This window comes from Humulus lupulus, chromosome 5, assembly GCF_963169125.1.
Source record: "Humulus lupulus chromosome 5, drHumLupu1.1, whole genome shotgun sequence".
Classification (NCBI taxonomy): domain Eukaryota; kingdom Viridiplantae; phylum Streptophyta; class Magnoliopsida; order Rosales; family Cannabaceae; genus Humulus; species Humulus lupulus.
The window spans coordinates 136902709-136929762 of NC_084797.1; the positions used below are offsets into that span (position 1 = coordinate 136902709).

Here is a 27054-nt window from a genome sequence, read left to right on the forward strand (position 1 = left end):
AATTTCCTAAAAATTTGCAGGATGCCTGCTATCACTATCATATACGCGGTCATATATAACAAATTGAGTTATAATTTCTCCTAGTACTAAAATAGAAAATGCCCTTACGGTAGGGGCAAAAGTAATGCCCCTACCTAAGAAACTCCCAATATATATATATATTTATATATATATATATATAATATCTAGAAACAAATGCAAAGAACATAACATGGATATGTATAAAAATAATATTGTAAAAAATAAGATGATAATAAGATACAACAAAGAAAATTAAACTTATAAGGTTCCCTTCATATATTTTTTTTTTTGCACGGAAATTGCCCTAGGGTTATTTATAAAAATAAGATGGTTACGTCAATTTCATATTATTATTGTTATTATATGTATTTTGGGATGATGATAATGTATTGTGTGCGGTTAATTTCATAAATATGTATATTATATCACATCAAAATTATTTTAAGGGAAAATACTAATTTGACCCATGTGTTTTGTTCGAATACTCGATCGGCCCCTATGTTTTGTTAAATAACAAAACAAATCATGTATTTTGCAAAATGTAACAAAATGATACCTGAACCCGATTTTGGTCAAACAATTTTTCAATATGACTAAAATACCCTTCGAATTTTGAATTAATGAATTTATTAAATAATGAAAATAGATTTTTAAATAAAAAATGAAAAAAAAATATATTTAATTTAATTTTTCTTTTCTCTTTCCTCTCTCTTTCTTCCCCTTCCTTCCCGATCTTCTCCTTTTCTTCTCTTCTGTTCTTCTTCTCCTTCTCTCATCTCTCTGTTCTTCTCCTTCTCGATCTTCTCTTCTGTTTTTCATTAAAAATCCCTAAACACTCCATGATAACTTGCTATGAAGGAAAGACCAAAGATGGAAAGGTATTAAAAGAAACCTTACCTCACCTGGATGAATAATAGTATGTTGTCAACTCTAAACTTAGGGTTGCTCTCTGGTATGCTGTCAACTCTAAACTATGTAACTATTATCATATTAAGCTCTTCTTAGCTGTGTTCATCACGTATTGTAGAACTAGAAGGTTGAGAAATTGGAAGACCTGTTATCAATTTCTAGAAAATATTTGTTGTACTAATATAGTTTTAGGTGAAAAGTTAGGTTCTTTTACAAGACCAGAGTTCTATATTTTGTATTGAGTCCAAAGACACATCATTGTAATTGATATCATAGTTCAAAATTTTCTAAATTCTTTCATGGTCAGATTGTTATTTCAGGAATTTGAGGTGACCCTATTTGGATTTTGTAGAGATATCTGTGACCCAGATTGAGATTTCATGGACACTGTGGTTAATTCTTTCAAGCCTTGGTAACGAAATTTGCCACCTTACTCATCTTTACTACTAACTTGAGTTAAGTTCACTCAAAGCCTTTGTTTATATATATATTTCAACTTTTGATTTTAGCGTGGGTCAGAAAGTTTTGTGAGCTTTTCAGAGTTTTGGTTTTTGACAGCATTAAAAGAAAGTCTTTCTGAGTAGGTTTTTTGAGAGGTACAATCGATGTATGTTCACTTTTGAGAGGCAAGGGGAAAAGAGCATAGTTTTGTTCTGGGTTCTTTCTAGAAGTGGTTGGGATTTGTACTGGGAAATTTTTGTAAGGATTGAGAGTGATCTTTTCTAGAAAGCTGAGAGTGTAGTATTCTTTATCATAGTGGAACCGTGGAGACACGAGAACTGGGTGTAGGTCACTGATTTGGTGGCTAAACTAGTATAAAATTGGTGTGTTTGTTCATTTCTTCTCTTTTATTTTCCGTTCTTGATTAATTAAGTTTTTTCACAACTTGTTTTTGTTCTGTTTTTACAACAAAAATCAGAGCCAGGTTTACGATCCCAAAGGAATCAAGAAAGTTGTGATTGAAAGGTGTTTGTGAAAAGGCCCAAGAGGAGATTCAAGAACGTGTTATTGATGGCGACGAGTTCTACTTTTACCAAATTTGATCTTTATCGTTTTAGTGGTAGTGGTGATTTTAGTCTCTGGAAAAAAAAGCTGAAGGTTGTTCTTATCCATCAAAATTTAGATGGTGCTTTGGAAGAGGAAACTAAATTGGCGGAGACCAGGAAAGCTACAGAGATTAAAACTGTAATGAAGAAAGCAAGATCAACTATTATCATGCATCTCGAGGACAACGTTATAAGGCAGGTTATAGGTGAGGATACACTGAGTGGTATGTGGTCTAAACTTGAAACTCTTTACATGACTAAGTCAATTTATAATAGAATCCATTTAAAGGGAAACTTCTATAAGTTTGTTATGAACTCATATTTAACTTTGGAACAAAATCTTAATGAATTTAACAAGTTGGTTCTAGATTTAGCTAATGCAGGGGAAGATATAAAAGAAGAAGATAAAGATGCAACTCTTTTATATAGTCTTCATGATGAGTTTAAAGATCTTAGAACTGAAGTGCAATACAGCCGAGACGCCTTGAGTATGGAAGATGTTTTGGGTTTTCTAAGAACCAAAACTTTTGAGCTTACCATGGAGAAGAGTACAAGGAGAGATGAGGGTTTGTTTATGAGAGGGAGACAACATAAAAAGGATCATTTTAGAGGGAGAAGTAAATCTCAGCATCGATCCAAATCAAGGAGTGATTCTCAATCAAGAATTTGGTCAAGAAACTCATATATCAAGAAATGATACCATTGCGGGAAACCAGGTCATTTTAAGAGAAATTGCTATGAACTCAAGAAGCAATCGAAGGAAGAATCAAGTAGTGATGTTGTTGGAGTTGCAGAAGAAAGTGGAGTTGCAATTGAAGGAAGAATCAAGTAGTGATGTTGTTGTTGGATGGGAAGCTGTATAGAAGGGGATATTCCATGCCATTACTTCGGTGTGTGACTCCACCCGAAGCCAAGAAGATCATTGAAGAAATTCATGAAGGGTTTTGTGGAGACCATACTGGGGGGCATAGCCTGTCCAAGAAAATCATACGCCAAGGCTATTTCTGGCCTACCATCAAATCGGATTCTTTCGAGTACGTGAAGAAATGCGATAAGTGCCAGCGGTTTGCCACGATTCCTCGAGCTCCACCATCCGAGCTGACCATGATGACTTCCCCATGGCCATTTGCGGTATGGGGAATCGACCTCATAGGCTCTCTCCCAACTGGCAAGGGCAGTGTGAAGTATGCTGTAGTTGCCGTAGATTACTTCACAAAGTGGACAGAGGCTGAACCGTTAGCAACAATAACTTCCAAGAAAGTCCTTGACTTCGTGGTAAAGAACATCGTATGCCGATATGGGATGCCGAGGAAAATTGTGTCCGACAACGGAACCCAGTTCGATAGCGATTTGATCACCAAATTTTGCGAGAAGAATGGAATAATAAAGAGTTTTTCACCAGTAGCTCATCCCCAGGCGAATGGCCAGGTCGAAGCTATAAACAAAACTCTCAAAAGTTCGCTAAAGAAAAAGTTGGAGGAAACAAAAGGACAATGGCCCGAAGAATTGCCCCAAGTCCTATGGGGATATAGGACTACAGCTCGGACATCAACAGGACATACCCCGTTCTCACTGGCATACGGTTGCGAAGCTATGTTGCCTATCGAGGTCGAGATTCCCACAATTCGAACTCATGCTTATGGCCAAAGCTTGAACCACACTCAGCTCGAAGAAACCTTTCAAACCAAGAAATGTAAAGCATAAGTATTAAAAGAAAAGAAAAAGAAATTGTATCAGCCCTACGGGCATAAAATAAAACAATTATAAAAATAAAGGGACGCAGCCTCGAGATGAGATTCAAGAAGGAGCAGTCTCCTTAGCCTTCTCAGCACCAGCAGCACTAGACTCCTCAGGACGAATAGCATGACTATCCTTCTGGGCAGCCTCCTTAGCGGCCTCCCGAGCAGCCTCCTCCGCCTCAAGCCGAGCATTCCACTTATCTAGGAGCTTTGCCTCAAGAGGGCCTAGGAAGCTGGTATCGAGGTCATCGTTATTGGCCCATATTCTGTACATTGCCAGATCAACCGCCTGGTCATTTTTCTCTTTGTACTCGGCAAGGAGGCGAGCCTTTTCACCCTCAATTATATCAAAAGTGGCGGCCTTGTCTTCTTCGAGCTTTTTATTAGCCTCTTGGAGCCGAGTGTTCTCCTTCTCAAGCTCCGCGAGCCTAGCATTCTGCTTCTCAAGCTCCGCGAGCCTAGCATTCTGCTTCTCAAGCTCGAATGCCTTGGCCTTAAGCTCCTCGGCTCCTGCCTCAAGCTTTGCATTTGCTGCCCTTAGTTCATCACTCAGTTTGAGTTGAAGATCCTTTGCCTCCTGAGCATAGGATTTGCTCGAATGGATCTCGTTGTTCAACTTATAGTTGAGCTGGGCAGAAACAGCAAGAGTCTGGCACAAAAAAAAAAATCATCATTAGCACTCGGATCGTCTATAAATATAGCTAAAGGCGAAAAAAAAGGTTACCGCGGCGGCAAGCTCGATACTCTTCTCATAGAGGGCAGTGCAGTCTCAGGTGTTGTTCAAAAATTGCAATTGGGGAGCATCAAAACTGCTAAAGCTCTGGCCCACTCGGGACAAGACGTCCGAGCCCAGCGTAGCCCCATGAGATCCAACAACATTGTCAATTACATACTCCTCAACGTGAGTAGAAACCGACAGCTTGTGGGTTAGAGAAGCAGAAGGCTTTTTTAGGAGGTGGACCGAGCGTCAGGTGAACCAATACAGGAGGTTGAGGCTCGGCCATAATGGAGGTACCGACTTGTGAAGTCGGCACCACAGTGGAGCTCGTGACAGGTGGAGCTGGGGGAGGAGGTGTCTTTTCGGTCCTCTTAAGGACCTTGGCAGGTCGGTCAATCTTTCGCGACCCCCTGGGGCGCTTGCTCCTCTTGGCACCGCCACTCTCGAGGATATTGTCGAGGTTGGAGTCCATCTCACCTACACAGTCACACCGCAGTAGAGTTAACAAAAAAGAAAGGAATATATAAAAAGTAACTCAACATCACACCAGCATGCAAAGTGATAAAAAGGGCAAGTGGAGAAAAACCTAACTGGAACTCTCTGTCGAGCTTGAGCTCAGAGACCAAGAAATTCTCCCATCTTCAGAAGAGGCGGGGGGAGTACCTTCCCTATATGTAGACGTCATCCTCGAAAGGTCCCTATAGTCATTGGTTCCGTATTAGACGACTATTCCGTTCCATACCTCGTTCTGGCTATACATAGTATCGTATTGCCCGAGCCAGCTATCGAACGTATGAACCCGTTCATCTACCCAAGTCCACACATAGAAGTGGTTCTTATCGTTCTCGCACAACACTAACCTATCAGGTTTGTGTTTTAGTAAGGTGGGGGACCACATTTTCGAGCTTAGGATGACTGTACTTTGATCATTCGAGCCCGAGCTCGAGGCTTCATCGTTGGCCTCATTCCCTGATTGCGGGCTCCTTCAGCGAACTGGAGGCGGGGGCCTCACCTCTCTTCTCGGGGGAAGGATGCCTGTTGGCAAGGGCACGAGCTCCCAGCGGCCGTATTTTTTGTTAGACCAGTTTGAGGTGGACTGGCCATCTCCCAAGAGCCCGCAAGCTCAAAGTTTACCTTCATGCAAAAGGTATGAGAGTGATCTCCTGCCATAAGGGAGTTGGAGCAGGGTCTCCCTACACTCCTTCATCTCGTCAGAAGGAGTGGGACGATGATAGTTGGCTGGAAAATAAAATACAACTCAACTAAGTGCAAGCATATAGACAAAAGTTCGAGCACAGAGATAAAGGAGGTTGGGATACTTACGGATCCGTCTGAAGGAATAGCATCGTGATGGAGACAGGCCATCCGTCCAGAAGAAGGCCTTCTTAAAATCAGGAGGATGATTGGGAAGATCCTCAAACATCTTTTTCTCCTTCGGGTAGCTCGAAAGGTAATAGAAGCCATCTCCTCCCCGAGCTCGGGAGGGATTGCTTTTCAAACAGAAAAGATACAAGATCTCTTTTGGCGTGGGTCCTTCCCACTTCAGCTTGTTGTATATCGACTTCAGGGCAGATAGAACCCTGTAGGAATTAGTGTTGAGCTGGAATGGAGCCAACCCAACGAAGTCTGTGAAGTCCTTGAAGAAAGACTTCAAAGGCAGTATCGCTCCTACCTTCATATGTTCCTGGCTCCAAGCCGCATACCTCAGCTTGTTGTCAGGATTTCCATCTCCTGGGGTGCAGCAGCTTTGCTCTTGGGAGGTAGGAGCTCGACACCTTAGCGAGCCTGATAGTCTTATACCATGAAAGGCCAAGATATCGTTTATCTGACCTAGCGAGGTAATCGAGCTCCAGTAGTGCTCGACCTCGAAAAATTCTCTCCTTGGCTGCGAGGTAGAAGGCTCCCCCATCAGTGAGAATTGAAGCTCTCCTGGGTTGTATGCGATCGTCACCTTTAACCTAGGATCAAGTGGGATCAGTCTGGGCCCTGAACCAGATTTCGGATAAAGCGCCTCCCGTAGGATTCTTCTCTTCTTCTCTATGACCTCGACGATTTGGCGGCGATAATGAGCTCGGATTTCTTCCTGTTCGCACGCGAGATCGTATTCACGAATCAGACGTTGGTTCCGAGAAAACAGCGGTTCTGGGCTCGGAGTTTTTGGCGAGTACGGGATGGCAAGCAGCGACCCCCACCGTCTTTCCAGATTCTGTGACATCTAGCGAGCAAGAAAAAATGGTGAGGGTCGTGCATGCAAGGAGTCAAGAATTACGAGCTTGCCAAGACAAGCTCGGAAAGTGCTTGGGTATGAAACGAACTCAATCCTGGAAACCCGATTAAGGGTCAGAACGTGTATTCTACGAAAAAAAGGAGGGAAGTGGGTCTAATTTTTGAAAATCCCGAAATATCAGGAAAAAAGGTGGCGGTTGTTCAAAAATGGTATTCTTGGATATCGTGCATTCTTTACAACCAAGATTTTGTACCCTATATCTTGGTGTGCAAGATGTCTTTTAAATTTTGAAAACCCAGAAAAAAGAGACCTTGTTTGAGTTTGTTCTACATCAAACCTGGATTTAGAACCAGTAATGGGAAAACTTAAACCTAAATACCTATTGGTCAAGGCGTCCTAGTATGGAAAAACTACAAAATGAACCAGTGCATTTCCAAAAAAAAAAAAAAAAACAGCAAAGCCAGAAACTGATAAAGAAAATGTATACATATATCATATACTTACACAATGAAGACGACGATTGCAGAGAAATCGTCGATTGAAGAAGAGGCTGTAAGTACAATCCCACGGTTTCGAGCAAGCTGGCGGTCTTTTGTTTCTTTGGCTAGGAAAACATGCAAAAAGCAAGAACTTTCTGGGATATCCTCTGGTTTCTCTTTCTCTTTTCTTTTTTCCTCTGATGAGCGTAAAAATAAAATGAGGAAGATGACTAGAGCCTCATATGTAGGCGATCAGAGATGGAAAAAAGGGGTTGATCCGGGCCATTGGTTAGGATCCTTATAAAATCGAACGGTCAGGGACAAATGACAAGATGGTGCCGAAAATGTGGCAGGTGAACGATCGTGGGCAGGTTTCCAAGGCACTCGAGTACCTTGAGTGAGCAATGCCCAGCTGGCACATGTCCATATTCGAGCGTGTGTGACGATGAAGTTCCCAAGGAAAGTAGTTCAAAAGTTTCCTTCTCATAGGATTCGAACAAATACTTTTGAGGGGGTAAAATGTTACACCCAGATTTCGAGCCTTGAGAATTGTAATCTCGAAAGCTGGATTCGTCAGGTGTGAACTCGTAATGTCTAGAACACGTGTCCGCAACCTAGGCACCGAACCTACAAAGTAGGTGGCAACCTCGAAGATGGTAGCCTCGAAGTCCTCACAAGCTCGAAAGACAGGCATCGGAGTACGTCTATTCTCGGGTGGCCTCGGATCAGGAGTTCCGAGCTTGACATAAGTATGAGCTCGAAACCACATGATCTCGGGGAAAATATTACAACTTGAAAATCACTAAGAAACCTGAGTTGGCATGGCACTGACGATGTAGATTGCTAACTTCGAACATCTTAATGAGTCACTTGGAGAGACGCAGTCTACATTTATTGTTGTAACTTCCTTATAATAAAGGGATATTTATTATTCAGTTATACGCCCCCTGGTCTTCAGGGACGTTTCCTTGTATATAGGAGTTACAGGCTTTTAAAGCCATTAAATTTATTGACATAAAGAATAACTTCCCAGAGACGTGTGGGATAGTATTCTGAGACTTCCTCTATAAATAGGGAAGTCTTATACCTTTGTAAATGACCGAAATTTTGTGATCTTGAGAGAAACTCTGGAGAATTCATTCTTAAAGAATTTCTAGAAATCATCTTAAGTTCTAATAACAGAGACTCGTGGACTAGGCAGAGTTAACTGCTGAACCACGTAAAAAATCCTACTTGTTTTACTGTATTTTTCTGGCCATAACTATTTATTGTTTTCGTGCTCTATATTCACTATTAACGAAAAATGGCGTTAACATAGAAAATGTATTATGTTTTTTTAATTGTCATATAAATTTTAAATAAATAAACAATATCATATAAATAATAGAATGACATAAACATATTTTTTAAAAAATAAACTAAAACATTATCTATAGTTTTTTAAAAAATAAAAAAATAAGATGCACACTTTAAAACAAGAATTTGTTAAATACACAATTTTTATATATAAAGATATGGTATATTCTAGTTTTAAAATTAAATATATTTTTTTTTATAGAAAAAATACTTATGAATTAAAATATAATAAAATATAAAAAAAATTCTAAATAAAGCTATGAATTGAAAAATTTTATTTGATCAAATTTTAATTATTTAATTTAAATTTTTTAAAAACCAACAAAAAGTTATGTATAAATATATATTATTTAATTAATATCTACAATAATTAAAATAAGTAATTTCTCATTAAACAAAACTAAACAGTAAAATAAGAAAAAAAATATATATATATATTTATGTCTTATTCTCCTATTTCGTGTATATTTGGATATACAAAATACGTTAAGAATAAATAATTAATAAAAGATTGAAAAGAATAATTTTAAGTAGGTACATAAATATTTTTTATTTATAATTTGGAAAGTGTAATTGATAGAGTAATTTAAATACTTTAATATGAAAATTTTAAAATATGTGATGAGAAATTATTATGGTTTATTTATTACTTTTTATTTTGTTTCATTTTATTTACCTTATTTAAATGACTCTATTACTTTTTATTTATTTTCTTTTTGATGACTTTAAAACTAACGATGTTAGAAAACAATAAAAAAAAACTGTTAAATCCAACGAAATACAATAAATTTCATTAAACTCACATTTATAATGTATAAATAAGGTGAAGAACAAATTAATAGTGCAAAAATTATCCAAATAATATATAAATTTTAATTATTATAATGTTTGTATCTTGTGTTCTTTCATGTTACATTATTATTATAGAAATAATAAAATATTTTATTGTCAATAAAAATATAGGCTAACTTCATAACACACTCCATTTATTATTTTTTAAATAAAAGCAAACGAAAAATATAGAAAGCATGTATCTCTTTATATAAAAAGTGTATAGATAACAAAAATTATTAGTTTTAACTATTTTTTATTAATTTTAACGAAATATTTTAAATATTTAATGGAATATACTTTTAAAATAAATTAAAAATAAATATTTATTAATTATATTAGTATAAATTCAAATATTATAAAATATCATCTTTATAACTAGATATTTATTAATTATATTAATATAAATTCAAATGTTATAAAATATCATTATTATAAAAATATATAATGCAAGATATTTATTAATTATATTGATATAAATTCAAATGTTATAAAATATAATTATTATAAGGGATAATGGCGGTGATAATACACAAATTTTTTCAAAAGTTGCACTTTAATACCCATTTTTTTGGCGGTAATAATACATAAATCTATAATTTTGGTGCATCCATTAGTACTTACTGTTAACTGCTCGTTACGTATCTATGTGACACATTTTTATTAGTCTAATTGGCGGCGACAATACCAAAATATTTTCAAATGTTACACTTTAATACCCATTTTTTTGCGGTAATACATAAATCTACAAATTTGGTGCAACCGTTAGTACTCATCGTTAACTGTCAGTTAAGTATCCACATGACACATATGGATTTTGGGAAGATTTTGAGTTTAAATTTTAATTTGGGTTGTTTCGAATATGTAAATTTTAGTTTTATTAATTAGTTTCTAATAATTTTTTTATAATTTTTAAATTTTAAAATGATTTTTATAGTATTTAAAGAATTTAGGAATATTGGCGGCGATAATACCCAAATCATTTATAAAGTTACACTTTAATATCTAAACCTACGAGTATAAAAATATGACACGTGGATACTTAAGGGCAGTTAATGATGAGTACTAACAATTGCCCCAAAATTATAGATTTATGTATTATTACCGCAAAAAAAAGGATTTGGGTATTAAAGTGTAATTTTTGAAATGTTTTGGGTATTATCACCGCCAATATCCCTTATTATAATATATATAATAGAAGATTAGATATTTAATAATTATATTAATATAAATTCAAATGTTATAAAATATTATTATTACAATAATATATAATATATAATAAATACATTATATATAAGTGTCATATGTGTACAAATAGTATGACTGGGTAACTAAATAAGAAATTAGAATAACACATTTATTCTAATTTCAAATCACACTTCACTGATTGAATAATAAACTTGTTTCTATGCATCATAGGGGCTTCAAATTAAAAAAAAAATCCCTTGGTGCATTCACATTTCATTTTATTGCTACTATTTTCCTTGTTTCCAATTATACCCCTCTCATTATTTTTGCACAAACTATTCCTATTCTCTCTTCTCTGTCTCTGTCTCTCTCTCTTGGTTCCTCATGAAAATGGCAACCACGACACCACCATCACCACACACCCGCATCCTTCTCTCTTTCTTTGAAAATGGCAGCCACACACCACCTCTATCTCTCTCTACACCTCGAATCTTATCTCTCTTTCTCTTAACTTCTCCATGGAAGCTACACAAAAGAGACCAATGATAGTTTAGAATGATTTAGAACTAAGTCATGACAATTATCACTTAACACACTAAGAACTGCATTTTGAACAATTCTAGGCATGATCTTGGCTTTTCTTTTGTGATTTTTTTTCCAGATCTTAAACTCTAAAATCTGCAGAAAATCAACTTTGCTCAATGGTGCTCAATGCCAGCTCGATGGGGCCTTCAAAATCAAGATTTTCAAGAAAAATTGACTTTTCTCGATGGTTGCTCGATAGTTGTTCGATGATGCTCGATGTGATTCTTGCAAGGGAGAAGTTTTTCACCTGGGTGTGCGTTTGGGGTGATTTTTTGTTTGTTTTTGAATTTGGGTATTTTTTTTTCGAGAACTACATGTTTAAAATATTTATATCTACATTTGGAAAGTATACAGTTTGAAAAAAAATACAAAAAATGCAAACATACCTCATGTTTAAGACATGTTTTGGTATGTTTTCAAGTTTTAAACTTCACAAATGTGCATATGCACATTTGAAACATGTAGATCTTAAAAAAAAAATACCCAAATTAAAAAAAAATCACCCAAAACGGATACTCGCGTGAAAAATTATGTCTTTCGCAAGAATCGCATTGAGCAGTATTGAGCTACCATCGAGCAAAGTCAATTTTTTAAAAATAAAAATCTTGATTTTGAAGGCCTAGTTTGTTGGTAACTTCTTTACCATGTCCGCAATAGAAAGCATGGGGTGGTGGACCCAGAGATTTTATAAAATTTGATTTAGTCAATCTTTAAATAATCAGATCCTTTAATATGCAAAACATTAATCAAAGAGAAAGAAAAAGATGAGGATTTACCAGTTGTAGAATAATCAAGAATCATTGCTATCTTTTAGTAACTCCAATGAACATCCAATCCAAAGCAGCCTTGTGAATACTCAGACCAAGATCTTCCAAGATGTATCTGTACACCTCAATACGTGTATGGGCACGTAGAGTAATGGTGAGCAAATTTCTGATTCACAAGATGTACTCTACTCATGAGATCTTGGAATATTAGGTCTGAGACAATGTAGCGCACCAAATTTTTTATTTAGTTTAATTAATTTTGTGCTTTGATTTTTTTTTATTAATTGTTAAGTGCTAGGAAATTATTTTTAATTGTTTGAATTATTTGGTAGAAACTATGTGAATTTATTTTGTTAATTGTTTATTTATTTATTTTAATTTGAAAGTGAATGAGTGTTGGTTGTATGCACAAAGGTGCATGGTTAGTAGAAATATACCTTAGCACTTGTATGTGTGCATGATTGCATTGTGAGCATGCAATAGTTTTCCCATGCTTTATTCTAGATTTTTTCCTTTTATTTTTTATATAGTTTTTATTTAATTAAAAGGAAAATAATGAGAGAAATAAAAAGAGAAGACTCTAGAAGGCTTGTGTTCACACAAGAAAGAAGCAGGAAACAAATGGTAAGTAGGGATAGAGTTGTCATTTTTGAATTCCCGTAACCCTGGACCTAGCCTCAGTAAAATAAGCATAACTTAGACTGTGGATATCCGATTTAGACACAATTAGTACCGTTCGAAAGCTAATTAAATGTCTACAATTTTTGTGAAATAGTATTTTCCCTAAAACATAACAGAAATGGGTCAAAACCCACCCCCAATTCACAGGACCCTAGAACTACGAAAATTAAACCTTTCCTTATTAGTGTGGTGTGCCAATGAAGGAAAGAGATAAGTTAGCGAGCTGTCAATTTTCAAAGGGATTTGATTGGCTGAGTAAAATTATTAGTTGATTTTATTTCTGATTTAGGAAAAATAAAGGAGAATGATAATTACCTTTCCTTAGCTAGGTTTTGGTGATTGAGGAATTTAAATAGAAAATAAGAAAGAGCTTGAAGGCTCATTTGGCTTGGTGGCTACCGTGTGCTTAGAGAGAAGGTAGAGGGAGAGCTCGTGAGTTCTAGAGAGAGAGGGAGAGAAGAAAAACGTGAAGAGAAAGAAGAAGAGAATGAGAAGAGAAAGAAGAAGAGGAGGAGAAGAGAAATAAGATGTCAAGGCTAGGGATGCTAAGGTTTAGGTTAAGCATTTCATTTTTTTAATCTACATCTTGATTCTAAGCAAGGAAAAATGATGGTGATGATAGGTTTGGATTTTGTTGCAAGAGGATTGGAGGCTAGGGTTCGAAATCCCTAGGGTAAGTATTTGGGTTCTTAGTGATGTTGTTAGTTTCTACCTCTTATTGAATCAAAGATCGTTCTTTTTTTCTTTGCTTTTGTGTGGTGTATTCGAAATCCCTAAGGGGATTTGATCAAGGTGGTGGCCATAATTTGGGCTCTTGAATACTTTCTAGAGAGGTATTGGATTCCTCCCTCAACCTATGTTTTGTTTTGATTTCTTGGGAAGGTTATGGTTTGGTGATTGGCAATGATATTTTGTTTTGTTTTCCTTTGATTTGTTGGTTGATTGTTATTTTTGATTTTGGGTTGAAGGGTTGTTTTTGTTTCATGCATGAGGGGTTTCATCCTAGGGTGATTAAAAAGGGTTGTGTGCATAATTAATTTTTATTGTTGATTCTTTTGGATTCATCTTGATATTAGACGCATGATCCTTGTAGGGATCCTATGTCATGTTACCATGGTATTTTGATTTTTATGATCTATTGGGAAATATGCAAGAATGCTATTAGACACATGCTAGGGCATAAGTTTGGCTTGATGTTATGATAATTGATAAGGTCATTTTTATATTAATATTTGATAAGTTTTTCCATGCTTAGATGGTGTTATGATAACATTTTTAATAGTTTTAACTTAGTTTCTGTTGGGAATAGCTTATACAAGATCTTTATTAATTTTCATGTATATCTAATATTAAACAAATTAATACGAGATAGCCTAAAACATGTTTCTAAAATTGAATTCAAAGACAAGAATACTTACAGTATATGCAACGGAATGAAACAGTCCTTCCTTCAGTTTCTCTAACTCTTGTATCCTCTCTATCGCAGAGTATTATCAAGAAACTGAACTGATCTTCTATTTTCTTCACAATCTTCCAATGTATCCTTAGAACCACCTAGACAAGTGTGGGCAATTCTCAACACATGAGATAGATATAGAGAGAAGAAGAGAAAATAACAAAGAGGCTTAGAAAATGACTTGTGTTTAGAGAGAATCTAAAACTATCAGAAAATCTGACTTGTGACTTATGTTTTGACTTCTCTCTAAGCACTCATTTTATAGACTCAATTAGGCCATTTAATTTAATTAAAAATCAATAAAATAATAGCCATTTTAAAGCCTTAGGTCGAAATTATCATGGGCTTTAGGCCCATGAAATTTCCCATTTGATTATAAGCCAATTGGACATAAAATCAAGGCCTGTATTATTTTCTATCGATTTGATTAAATAAATAATTATTTAAATCCTTTATCAAATTAATTATTTATAATTTGAACCTTAATTTAAACTTATTTATTAATTTAGATAATAATTTATCTTAATTAATAAATCTGCCATAATTTCTCTTTTCTTCTCAAAATTACACAACTCTGTGAAACTATCCAAAATTGACCTGGTCAACTTTGATAATTTTAATTGATGATTAAATCAATTAATTGAGACTATCTAGATGATTTTATCCAAGGTACAATGGGGACCATGGGCCTATGAAATCAAGCTCCAATAAGTTATCATAAATCTAACAAATAAATTTACTAACTTATTAATTCCTCGTGACTCCACTATAGACTCAGAATTGCATTCTTGAGTTCATAGAACACTCTATAACAAATATAGATACGCTATTAATTATCCATTATTACAACCATAATTGTCACTCAATCCTCTATGGATGGTCTACAATGAGATAGGTCTAAAATACCGTTTTACCCCTCATTGTATTTTATCCTTAAAACACTTAGTTCCTTATAAATGATATTTCAGTAAACTAATTTAATTACTGAAATGAGATCTCTATCATTTAACACCTTGAACCAAAATAAAAGGAAACCATCGTTTTACTTATTCATCAGAAGCTATAGATGTTCATATCTATTATTAACACTCCCACTCAATTATACAACCGGGTTCCCAATAAGTAAGCATGGGCTACTCCGTAGGGTAAGCTGGTAACGAACAAGTCAAAGAACTCAAATAATACAATCAGTTAGAATACTAACCACTAAGAATTGAGATTGAATTGACCTAACACTGTAATGTGTAAGTAGATCATATCGTAGATTGGCAAGTCAGTGTATATCCTGTGCACTGAATAATCTTAGGACTAACTTATTTTGAACATATAATCATATTTATATTCCACTGTGATTACATCACTATTAATAAGATTAGCTATATGCTTGGGATTTAATAGAAGTTTATATTAAACAAATAATCATGAAAATAAAACATGTGAGCAAAGTGATTAACCAAGTCAAAAAATGATTTATATTCTTTTATTGATAATAAAATGAGATTACAAAGAATTTGAGTTTTAATTAGGGCATAAAATCCCAACCAACTCCCACTTTCACTAATTGAACCTAATGTCTTAATTCTACTAATCCCATTTCCTTGATATGCTTATCAAATGTAGCTTCTGGTAGTGTCTGTAAATGGATCTGCAAGATTGTCTTCAGTTGCAATCTTCATAACCTTCACATCTCCCCTGGCCACATATTCTCGAATAATGTGATACTTCCTTTCTATATGCTTACTCCTCTTGTGACTTCGAGGTTCTTTCGAGTTGGCTATCGCTCCTGTATTGTCACAAAACAACACAAGCGGTTTATCCATTTCTGGAATAACACCAAGATCCGAATAGAACTTCTTTAGCCAGACTATTTCCTTAGTTACTTCTGACGCAGCTATGTCCTCAACCTCCATGGCGGAATCTGAGATTGCAGACTGCTTTACGCTTCTCCAAATCACAGCTCCACCCCCAAGAGTAAACACCATTCCAGAAGTAGACTTTCTGTCATCGACATCAGTCTGAAAATCTGAATCGATGTAGCCTACAGGGTTCAGAACACCACCCTTATAGACTAACATATAACCCATAGTCTGTCTCAAATACTTCAGGATATGCTTAACTGCTATCCAATGTTCCGGTCCTGGGTTTGACTGATACCTGCTCACTACTCCCACTGCATAGCAGATATTTGGTCTAGTACACAACATGGCATACATCAGACTTCCAATTGCAGATGCGTAAGGAACTTTTCTCATTGCATCTTCCTCTTCAGGAGTCTGGGGAGATTGCATCTTTGAAAGATGAATTCCATGGCGGGACAGTAGACGCCCTTTCTTGGAATTTGTCATTGAGAAACGTTCAAGCACTTTATCAATGTAAGCTGTTTGAGATAGAGCTAAAAGTTTGTTCTTTCTATCCCTGATGATATGGATACCTAGAACATAACTTGCTTCACCCAAATTCTTCATCTGGAATTGAGTGCTCAGCCAATTCTTCACATTTGATAATTTCTTAACATTGTTTCCAATGAGTAAGATATCATCTATATAAAGAACCAGGAATACCACTATTTGATTTGCCTTCAGTTGGTAAACACAGGGCTCATCAATATTTTGTTCAAAGCCATAGGTTTTGATTATTTCATCAAACCTAAGATTCCAGGAACGAGAAGCTTGCTTAAGTCCATAGATGGACCTATTCAACTTGCAAACTTTTCCTTCTTGTCCAGATACTTTAAATCCTTCTGGCTGATCCATATAAATGACTTCGTCAAGCTTTCCATTAAGAAAAGCTGTCTTGACGTCCATTTTCCAGATCTCATAGTCGAGAGAGGCTGCTATGGATAGGAGGATGCGAATGGATTTGAGCATGGCTACCGGACTAAAAGTTTCCTCATAGTCCACGCCTTCTCTTTGGGTATAACACTTTGCCACTAATCGAGCTTTATAAGTCTCGATATTTCCATCAACACATCGTTTCTTCTTGTAGATCCACTTGCACCCAATGGCCTTAAAGTCACTAGGTGCTTCCACAAGATCCCAGACGGAATTTGAGTACATGGACTCCATTTCTTGTTTCATGGCTTCGAGCCATAGTTCCTTTTCAGGGCTAGCCATTGCCTGTTTGAAAGACAATGGATCATCATCACTAGTGTCACCAACAACCATATTGGTTTCACCATCCAAAACATAGCGAACTGGGTTCCTAGAAACCCTCCCACTACGACGAGGCTCCGTGACTGTTTGCTCAGGAACAGTGGTACTTTCTTCATTTAAACCGACTTGTGTCGGTTGGATGTGAAGAGTGGGAATTTCATCATCAAATTGCGTTGATGACGATGGAACATTGGTTGGAGTCAATTCTTTAACCATCTCCTCTAAAACTACTTTGCTGCGAGGTTTAAAGTTCTGGACATAGTCATTTTCCAGAAAAGTCGCATTTGTAGAAGTAAACACTTTCTTTTTTGAATGACTATAGAAAAGTCCATCCCAAGTACCTTTAGGATGACCAACAAACATGCAAACTTCAGTTCGCGGTTTTAGCTTTCCCTCCTTTTTCCTCAGGACGTGAGCGGGACACCCCCAGATTCTATAATGGCGTAAACTAGGTTCACGACCATTCCAGCGTTTTAAAGGTGTTTTGGGGATTGATTTTGACGGCACGACATTGAGAATGTCATTCGCGGTTTCATTTGCATGTCCCCATAACGAAGTTGGTAGAGTTGAGTAACTAAGCATGCATCTAACCATTTCCAATAAAGTTCTGTTTCGGCATTCCGCTACACCATTTTGGTTCGGAGTACCTGGGGCAGTAAGTTGTGATAAAATCCCAAGTTCAGTTAAATGATCTTGGAACTGCATATCCAAATATTCTCCACCCCTATCAGATCGGAAGATGCTTAACGTTTTACCTAATTGGTTCTGAGCCATTGCTAGGAATTTCTGAAACTTTGAAAATGTTTCTGATTTCCTATGCATTAGGTAAAGACATGAGTATCTAGAGTAATCGTCAATGAAAGTGACGAAATACTCAAAACCATCCCTGGCTTGTACATTCAAACACCCACAAACATCTGAATGCATAAAACCAAGTGGTTCTTTGGCCCTATCACCCTTTGCAGAGAATGGACGCTTGGTTAGTTTGCCTTCTAGACAAGATTCAAAGACAGGTAATTCACCTAAGGTGAGTTCCCTCAAAGGACCATCCTTTGTAAGTCTTTGAATCCTATTGTAGCCAATGTGACCTAGTCTCAAGTGCCATAAATACGTCATATTATTGTTATTGGTCTTTTGGCGTTTATTGGTCCTAGGTTTAGCTACTTTGCATAAATCATTATTAAGAGCGAAGGGTTCGTTAGGTCGCAGAATATAAAGCCTGTTTTCCAAACATGCAATACACAATTGTGATCCATTGAATAAAATAGATATATTAAAACTTGTGAAAGTGATAACAAATCGTTCTAATTGCAACATGGAAACTGAAATTAAATTTCTACTAAAATCCGGAATAAAAAATACATCTTTTAAAATTAAGTATTTATTTTCGAACTTCAGACGAGCTATTCCTCTAGCTTGGACCTTAACGAACGCTCCGTTCCTAACTCTAAGCTTTAAGCCGCCTTCGTCCACTTCCTCACACGTTCAAGAAGTTGTAAAGAGTTACAAACATGGTTGGTAGATCCAGAATCAATAATCCAAACGGATTTATCATTCTCTAAAACATATGTTTCCAAGATAAATGAACTATAATCATTATCTTTGTTTTTCGCTGCTAGAAACTTAGGACAATCTCGTTTCCAATGCCCATTCTCTTTGCAGTGAAAGCATTTATCTTTACCTTTCTTGTTTTTCTTGTTCTCCCCCTTAGGCGACTGTGCACTTGGTTGTGCATTCGTCTTTGCAGCCTTTGCAGGCTTGGGGTTGTTTATTTGTCCACCTTTCCTCTTGTTTCCAGCTTTCGAAGACGAAGTTGGGTTAGATTCAGCCTTAGCTAGATCAACAGCAACATCAATAGTCTTATTTTCTCCTCCTTTACTAGGTCCACCCATGATAGGCTCAAAATTCTGAAGCTCATTCATGAGCTGCGTCAGACCATAGTTGAGTTGATCACGAACGTGCAGACATGGTGCCATCTGAGAATTCACGGTGCCATCATGTAAGTGTGGAGACGGTGTTATCCAAACATTTACGGTGCTATCAAGAACGTGTGGAGACGATGCTCGTTCTGAGGATTCCTCAATCATGACGAACTCGGAGTTGTCACCAATCAACTTTATGTTGATATTCTGCTTCCAATTAAGGAAGTTTTTTCTAGTGAGTTTCTCCATCGAAAGTTGAGAAAGGATAGGAGTATACACAGACACTACTTAACTTAAAACTACAAATTATCAATAAAATAGAAATCAATCACATTTGCTCAATAAAACTTCTATTCACACAAATTTCAAGAAATAGCACAACATATACCAAAATATGAGAAAAAAAATACCAAAAACAATCATATCTCTATTTCTTTAGGTTTTTAACTAATCTATGATATCCTTGTCCCGGTTGGCGAGAATAAAAAAATACCACTAGTTAAATAGAGTTGTAAACTTATTTAATAATGGACACCACTATTAACAACCTACTATTCGATCAAAATAAGAAAATAAAATCTCTTATTTTATGAGCTAGACCCACGGTTTCAATAATCATAGATTTAGTCCTAGTAGTCACCGTAGGGGTGAGTCTAGTAGAATTTGACCTATAATTATCTATCTTTGGAAATCTAACCTTGTCAAAATAACTAATGAACACATTTCGTAGGGGGACGAATCAAAGCGCCTTGAGGCCCCATTAAGCTATTGACTATGTTAAACCAACGGTAGAGATCGAATAAAATTCTTAAAATAAGCTCATTATAAAATTAAAAATAGTATTTTTATTATTTATTTTTAGAAAATTAATGACTATGGTTTTCCCAAAAAAAAATTAAACAGATTAAATTTTTAAAACCAAAGTCCTATAATTTCTTATTAATTCTAAAGTGTCACATTGAAACAAATTCAACTAATTTAGAATTAATTTGTTGCTAATCAATATTTAGGTTTAACTAATATAATGAACCTATATAATTAAGTCCAACTCAGGTAAATGGGCCTTAACAATTGAGCTTGTATGGAGGAGGGCTGGGTCCAGTATGTCGTTCCCACTACAAAGACCCCATATCTTCCATACAAGGTCCAAAAGATAGGAATTTAAACATTCGTTTTATTAATTGTTATTAATTTATTAGGCCCACTATAGTCATGCAAAGCAAATGAGCCTTCACAAGTGGAATCACCCACAAGAGAGGAATTTAAACTTTACATTTTCTGATAGACCCAAATAAAACCTATCATTTTATGAATATTTTATTTGGCAAAATACCCTATATCTAACAAACATATGAGCCACTATATGCATCTAAGCCCAATTGCAAAAATACCACATATAGTGCAAACAGACATGTTATAATTGGAAGGGCCTAATCATGTTACTATATGAGCAATTCTATGAATTTATGCAAAAATACCACAATTTATTTCATTTGCAAAAATACCACAATTAATTATCTAGAATTTATAAAAAAAATTCAAATTAATTAAATTTTTACAAAAAATAAGTCAATTTAAATGAAATTTATCAACAATTAACAATACTTAATTTAAATTTCATTTATCAACAATTAACTTGATTTTAGGTTAATTTGAAAAAAAAATTAATTTAATTTAAATAGGATTTATCAATAATTAACCAAAGTTAATTTAAATCCCATTTATTAAAAAAAATATTCTATTAATTAGCTAAAAAAATGACATTTTTCAAAATTTAATCAATTTTAAATTTTAAAATCAATATCTAAATTATTTTTAAAAAATATCTTGTGTTGTTACAACTATTAGATAATATTTTAACAATTTTAAAAAAAATATAAATAGTTATAACAACTCTAAAATATCTCAAAATAGTTAAACAAATTCAAATATCCATAAAAATATCAAACTAACAATATTCAAATTTCAAATAATTTAAATATTAAAAACTATAGAATAAAAATATATTTATTGTGGACGCCTAAATTCCACCAAGGTAATATATGAGATTTATGTGAGGTCCTCGGGCCACCACCGTCTCGGGAAGTCATCACGCTATCACGCCACAAATCTAGACCCGCGCCTTATGGGATCATTGCCATATGGCCCCCATTTGCAAGACATAGACGCGAAGCTGCTCTGGCCTCGCTCGGCCACCCGTGCGCGACGCCGTGGGCATCGCTCGGCCACCCATGCGCGACGCCATGGGCCTCGCTCGGCCACCGTGCGCGACGCCCCCTGGCCTCGCTCGGCCGCCATGCGCGACGCCATGGGCCTCGCTCGGCTACCCGTGCGCGACGGCCCCTGGCCTCGCTCGGCCACCATGCGCGACGCCCCTTGTTATGGCCTAGCTGCGAAGCCCGTGCCACCATCTCGCACCAGCCGCCCCGCATCCGAGGGCCTCGCCCCAGACGTCTCGCGTCTGGGCGCTCGAGCCTCGCACCAGCCGCCTCGCGTCCGAGGGCCTCGCCCATGCCCACGGGGTGGCCTCACCATCTAGGCCCCGTGGTGGCCTCGCCCATGCCCACGGGGTGGCCTCATCATCTAGGCCCCGTGGTGGCCTCGCCCGTGCCCACGAAGTGGCCCCGCCATCTAGGCCCCGGAGTGGTCTCGCCCATGGCCTCATGGGGGTCGCGTCCGCAGCATACTCGGCCTCATGAACAGCCAAGAGAGCCGCACCATCAATAAGCCTTCCAAGGGGGCCTCGCGAAGGAATGAGAGCTACGTCACCTAGTGGCCACGTAAGTAGAGCCATGCACCAAGGGTCCCATTCCTTACACCTTAAGACCCCTATGCTTAGAGGCTCCAGTATGAGTCAAATAGGACATACTTGTACGACCCAGTACTGAGTACGGACACCAGTACCAGTGAGACTGCTGGGATAAGAGTTATGGCCCGTACATCTACGACCAAGGGTCCGAGTCGACACCACTACCACCTGCGCCACTATGCCTGCCACCACTCATCAGACATGGGTACAAACAAGTAGAGGAGACATCCTCCTGACACCTGCTCCTGTACTGGATGTACGACCATAACCTCTGAAGCCACTCCCCTGACATAGTACTTATGTACCACTTGGTCTCCTGGACTACCATGTACCTAAGGCCATTAGAGCCTACTATAAAATGAATTGGAACACCACCTGAAGGGGGGTTGGAAATTTTACTGTAGCAAAGGCTTGAATGTGAATGAAAGACTGAATTCTCCATTATTGTTCTATCATTGTTCTTGAGGGATTGTTTAAGTTTCTACAGCTTTTCCATTAGTGATCTTGACTTGATAATTTTTCCAACTCAACTTAGTTGACGAGTTCTCACCGTTAACAGTTTGGCGCCGTCTGTGGGAACGTTAGTTTCAAGCTACTGTTCCACCATTATTTCCGGCAAGAAGAAAATGCCAAGACGTTCAAAGCGACTGAGGGAGCCACGGGAGGTAGAGGTTCACCTGAACGGAGTCCAGCTGAAGGCCTCCATGAAGGACGCTCCTCCACCCAGAGACGTGGAGCCCCCGAAAGACCCTAAGGTTCACGGAGGTGATAGAGTGGCCTCGTCACCGGCCGCTCCACCTGGAGAAAGTCCTCCAAGAGCACCACCGGGAAATGCTAATGAGTTCCCTCCTCCAAAACCACCGCTCGCACCGAACTCCGGCTGGCAGGACCCGGGCCCCTCAACCCGTAGGCATGATAAGCATCCCCGGGTCCACTCCGTGAGCTCAAGTTCGAAGTCTCGGTTCTATGAAGAGGAAATACGTGAGCTCCACCGTAAGAACCAAAGGTTGGAAACCACCTTGGAGAACATGCAAGAGGTCCTGAACGGCCTGTTGCAGGGTAAGTCGAGCGTGACCTTGCCTAAGAGGAAGGAGATGGGCAAGGATGGGGTGGAGACCACTGTACCAGTAGATGATGGAAGAACCCGACACTCAACCAGTAACACCCCCCGAGCGAAGCAACGTGATCACCCTGAACCGCCTAAGTAGGCCCAGAAACCCGCGCCGAGGACCAACACTGCCCCTCGCAATGAGGACGAGGTCACCTCAAAAAGAGCACCCTCAGACTTATGGGAGGAGCTCAATAAAAGGAGGGCGGGCAAAGGGACCACGCCCCCTATGGCGCCTCGAGAGGGCAAGGGAAAGGCGGATCTTAGCCCGTTCGCTTTGAGGGACACTCTAAGCAAGAGGAGGCAGGACCTAGGCACGGAGATGAGGAGCTTGCGGAGCAAGATCGTCACCGCATCAGGCGGCCAGCCCTTTGAGGAGGACTTCGACCACGAGTCGCCCTTTGTGAGGGAGATACAAACCATCCAGCTCCCTATTAACTTCAAGGAACCCAATATGACCCCCTACGAAGGGAACACAGATCCAAAGTACCACCTGGATGCGTTTAATGATCTGATGAAATTGAGAGGGATTGGAAGCGGTGCCAGATGCCACTGCTTCGCTGTCACTTTGAAGGGACCCGCCTACAAATGGTTCAAAAGGTTAAGGTCGGGGTCAATCAGATCCTGGCAGCAGTTCTCTGATGAATTCCTCCAACAGCACCATGCCGTGCGAGACTACACAATGCCTGGCACCAGCCTGGCCAACGTGAAGCAAGGGGAAAATGAGAGCCTGAAGAGCTACATTCACCGGTTCAATATGGAGGCCGTGATAGTGGGCAGCTTAACTCGCTGAGAGTTGAAAATGGCCATTACAGCCGGGGTGCTCCCAGGAAGCAAGCTGTGGGACAACATGCTGAAGAGGGAGGTCACTGACTTAGACGACTTCTACGAGAGAGCGCAGAAGTACATACGTGTGGAGGATGGCCACGCAAACCTAAAGGCAGGAAAGGAGGAGCCCCACGCGAAGCCCCCAACTAACGACAGGTCGAATGTAGCAAAGAAGAAAAGGGTATACGATGGATCAAGAGATGACCACCAGAGGAAAACCAAATAGGGGAATGATCACAGGCAAGCGGCTTACACTTACTACACAGACCTCACAGATACCAGGGAGCACATTTACCTCACCAATGAAGATCGAGTTCCTTTCAAAAGGCCCCCACCAATGAGAAAGGACCGGTCCAAAAGGGACCCTAGTAGATACTGTCAGTACCACAAGGATACTGGTCACACCACGGCAGAGTGTATCCATTTGAAGGAAGAAATTGAGGAACTCATCCACATGGGACATTTGGGCAGGTATGTGCGCAAGGATAACCAGAGGCTAGAAGGAGGGGTGTCCCCGCCGCGGGCACGTGAGGTGGCCCCGGAAGTGCAAGGAGAGGTCAGGACCATCTTTGGAGGACCAGGATTCGGAGGCGATTATAGGAAAGGGCGAGACAGGTATGCCAAGGAGGCTCGACGAAGTCCACCACATTGCGTTTTAAGTTTGGAGCAACGCCCCCCGAAGTGCTTCAAGGGCGAGAATGACTCAATAACTTTCACTGAAGAAGATGCGCAGGGGGTGCACTTTCCTCATAACGATCCCCTGGTGCTAACCGCCCATCTAGCTAACATGAGGGTACATCGGGTCATGGTGGATAACGGGAGCTCTGTGGACATCTTGTATCGACAGGCGCTGGAAAAAATGGGGTTGAGCCTCCGTCACCTAAAGCCTTGCACCACGAATTTGTATGGGTTTACTGGAGATTCGATGCAACCCCTGGGGACAATCGAATTAGCCCTCACCATGGGGGAGCAACCCAGGCAAACCACCGTAATGGCTAACTTCGTCGTGGTAGATTGCACCTCAGCCTTCAATGCGGTATTAGGGAGACCCTCTCTGAGAGAATTGAAGGCGATAACTTTTGTGTATCACCTAGCTATGAAATTCCCTACCCCTGGGGGAGTAGCATGTGTGAAAGGGGAGCAGAAGGAAGTGAGGGAATGTTATAACATGTCCCTCTGCGCAGCCACCAAACCATCCATGCCAATGACGATGGCTGTGCATGAAGGAGCGACCCACACAAGTTAGATCCGCACAAGATTGGACCCACAGGTTACGGAGCCTCTCGAGAAGTGCTACCAGCAAGGCTTCGGTTCTTAGTCCCAAAAGAACCTATGTTTAGCTTGTTCTTCGTTATTTCAGCTTAAGTAAGAATCAAAGAGGCTACCCTAGGTAGCCTCCTAGTTAGATGTAACCCCCCCTTTTTATTTACAAAGTTAGATGTAAACCGCGTGCTGTGAATGAAACCGTTTGCTACTTCCTGTGTTTATTTTCTTCGCTGCACGAGCATCAGCCAAAGTGCCTGCCGAAATAAATTTCACCATGCACTTGGGGGGCAGGACAGGGGCAAGAACATGCAGCCAGCAAAAGGAACCTAAAAAGGGCTCCTAAAAAGGGACCCTCTAACGGAGGATCCTAAAATGGACCCCTTGCCCTCCTAACTCCTAAAAAGGGACCCTCTAACGGAGGATCCTAAAAAGGACCCCTTGCCCTCCTAACTCCTAAGGGGGACCCTCTACTAAGAGGATCCTGAAAACAACCCTCCATCAGGAGGACCCTAAAAAGGGCCCTTCTGCGGGGATCCCAGAGGGACCCCCTATATCAGGGCCTTAAGCGGAGTCCTTACAAGGCATCTCCTGGGATCACAAGGATTAGCTACCCTTGTGAATATCAAGGAGGCCTTAGGGACTTACAAAAAAAAATATATGGTAACGACAATAATAAGTCTAGAGCGGCCGCCAAGCCGTCTAGCCAAAAAGGATCCCAAAAGAGACCCTTGTAAAAATAGTACTATGCATAATGACGAGAAGGACGCTTCTCGCAACAAATAATAAGCGCGCGCAAAAATATATAAAAGGATAGCTAGGACCCAAGGGGTCAAAATATCCTTATAAAAGTAATCAAGAGGCACCAAAAGAGGTCTCAGTGAACCCTTTCACATGGGCTCCAAAGGACCTCCAGCCTAGTAAATAAAAGAGGTGATAGCCTTAAAAGGGCCTCAAACGCAGGCTTAAAAGGGCCTCAAATGCAGTAGAACAAGAAATAAATGGCAGCACATGTATTTATACATTAGAAAAAAGAGTTCTTGAGATAGTACAAGAGTTACTAAAAGAAAAGTAGCAGTGATAATGATATTACAAAGTAAAAAAAAAAAGCAAGACTACTTCAAGGCCTCCTAATGTGGGCACTCCACAGGGCTGCCCGAGCAACGGCATGTTCACCAAAAGAAGAGAAGTCAAAGTTAGGATCCTGCCTCCACACATTGTAGAGGGCACGGTCTATGGACCTGCGCTCAGTGGTTGCCCTCTCCGCCTCCAAGGAAGCACTCCTCTCCTGCGCTGACTGAAGTTCAGCCCTGAGGGCCTCAACTTCGGCCTCCAACAGGGTAACTCTCTGCTGCGAGGTGGTCGCGATGGCCTTGGCTTCCTGGAGTTCACGCTCCAAGCGAGTAACTTTGCCTTCTAGCCTCTTAGTCTTGGCCCTTATTTCCTTCCTCTTCAATGACAAGTTGGAAAATTTGGTCTGGACCTATGACAACTTAGCATTGGTTCCATTAAGCTCTTCCTCAAGCTCCTGCACTCGGGCTGTAAGGCAGTTCCTCTCAGCAGCAGACGCGTAGAGGTTGTTAGACGAGTCGACAAACCGCATAGCCAACGTATAGGTCTACAAAAAAAAAAGGGTTAGCAACAGCAGCAATAAGTGACAAAGAAAGAAAAAGAATATATGCATAAACACCTATACATAATAGGGCCGACGCGAGGAGCAGGGACTCACCCAAGCCATGGAGCGCCTTAGGTTCTCCCCAAGATCCATCTGAGCCACGTTCCCAAGGCCATTCCAGTCGGATACAGGGAGGCCCGAGGCAAGCTGGATGTATCGCTGTCCGAACGACGTTGCCATCCGAGTCACCCATGGCTCCCCATCCGTACTAGGGGCACCTGGTTTGATGGGGACAGACGACCCGCTTGCCGATGCGGGAGGGGGCGCGGTGGAAGTGGAAAGCCGAGGCTCTGA

At 39.2% G+C, this 27054-nt stretch overlaps 1 protein-coding gene across 5 annotated transcripts in view; it reads left to right on the plus strand.

Moving 5' to 3' along the window:
* Positions 1-737: 737 nt before the first annotated feature.
* Positions 738-27054, plus strand: part of LOC133777685 (uncharacterized) — a 39096-nt gene continuing 12779 nt past the window's right edge. For 2 of the 5 annotated variants that reach the window (XR_009868772.1, XM_062217373.1), the window contains exons 1-2: positions 738-973; positions 1238-2200. The gene's annotated coding sequence lies outside the window, so the exon portion shown is untranslated. Of the gene's footprint in view, positions 974-1237; positions 2201-11175; positions 11499-27054 lie in introns of those variants that run through there. The other 3 variants (XR_009868771.1, XR_009868773.1, XM_062217374.1) reach the window with 3 other exon arrangements.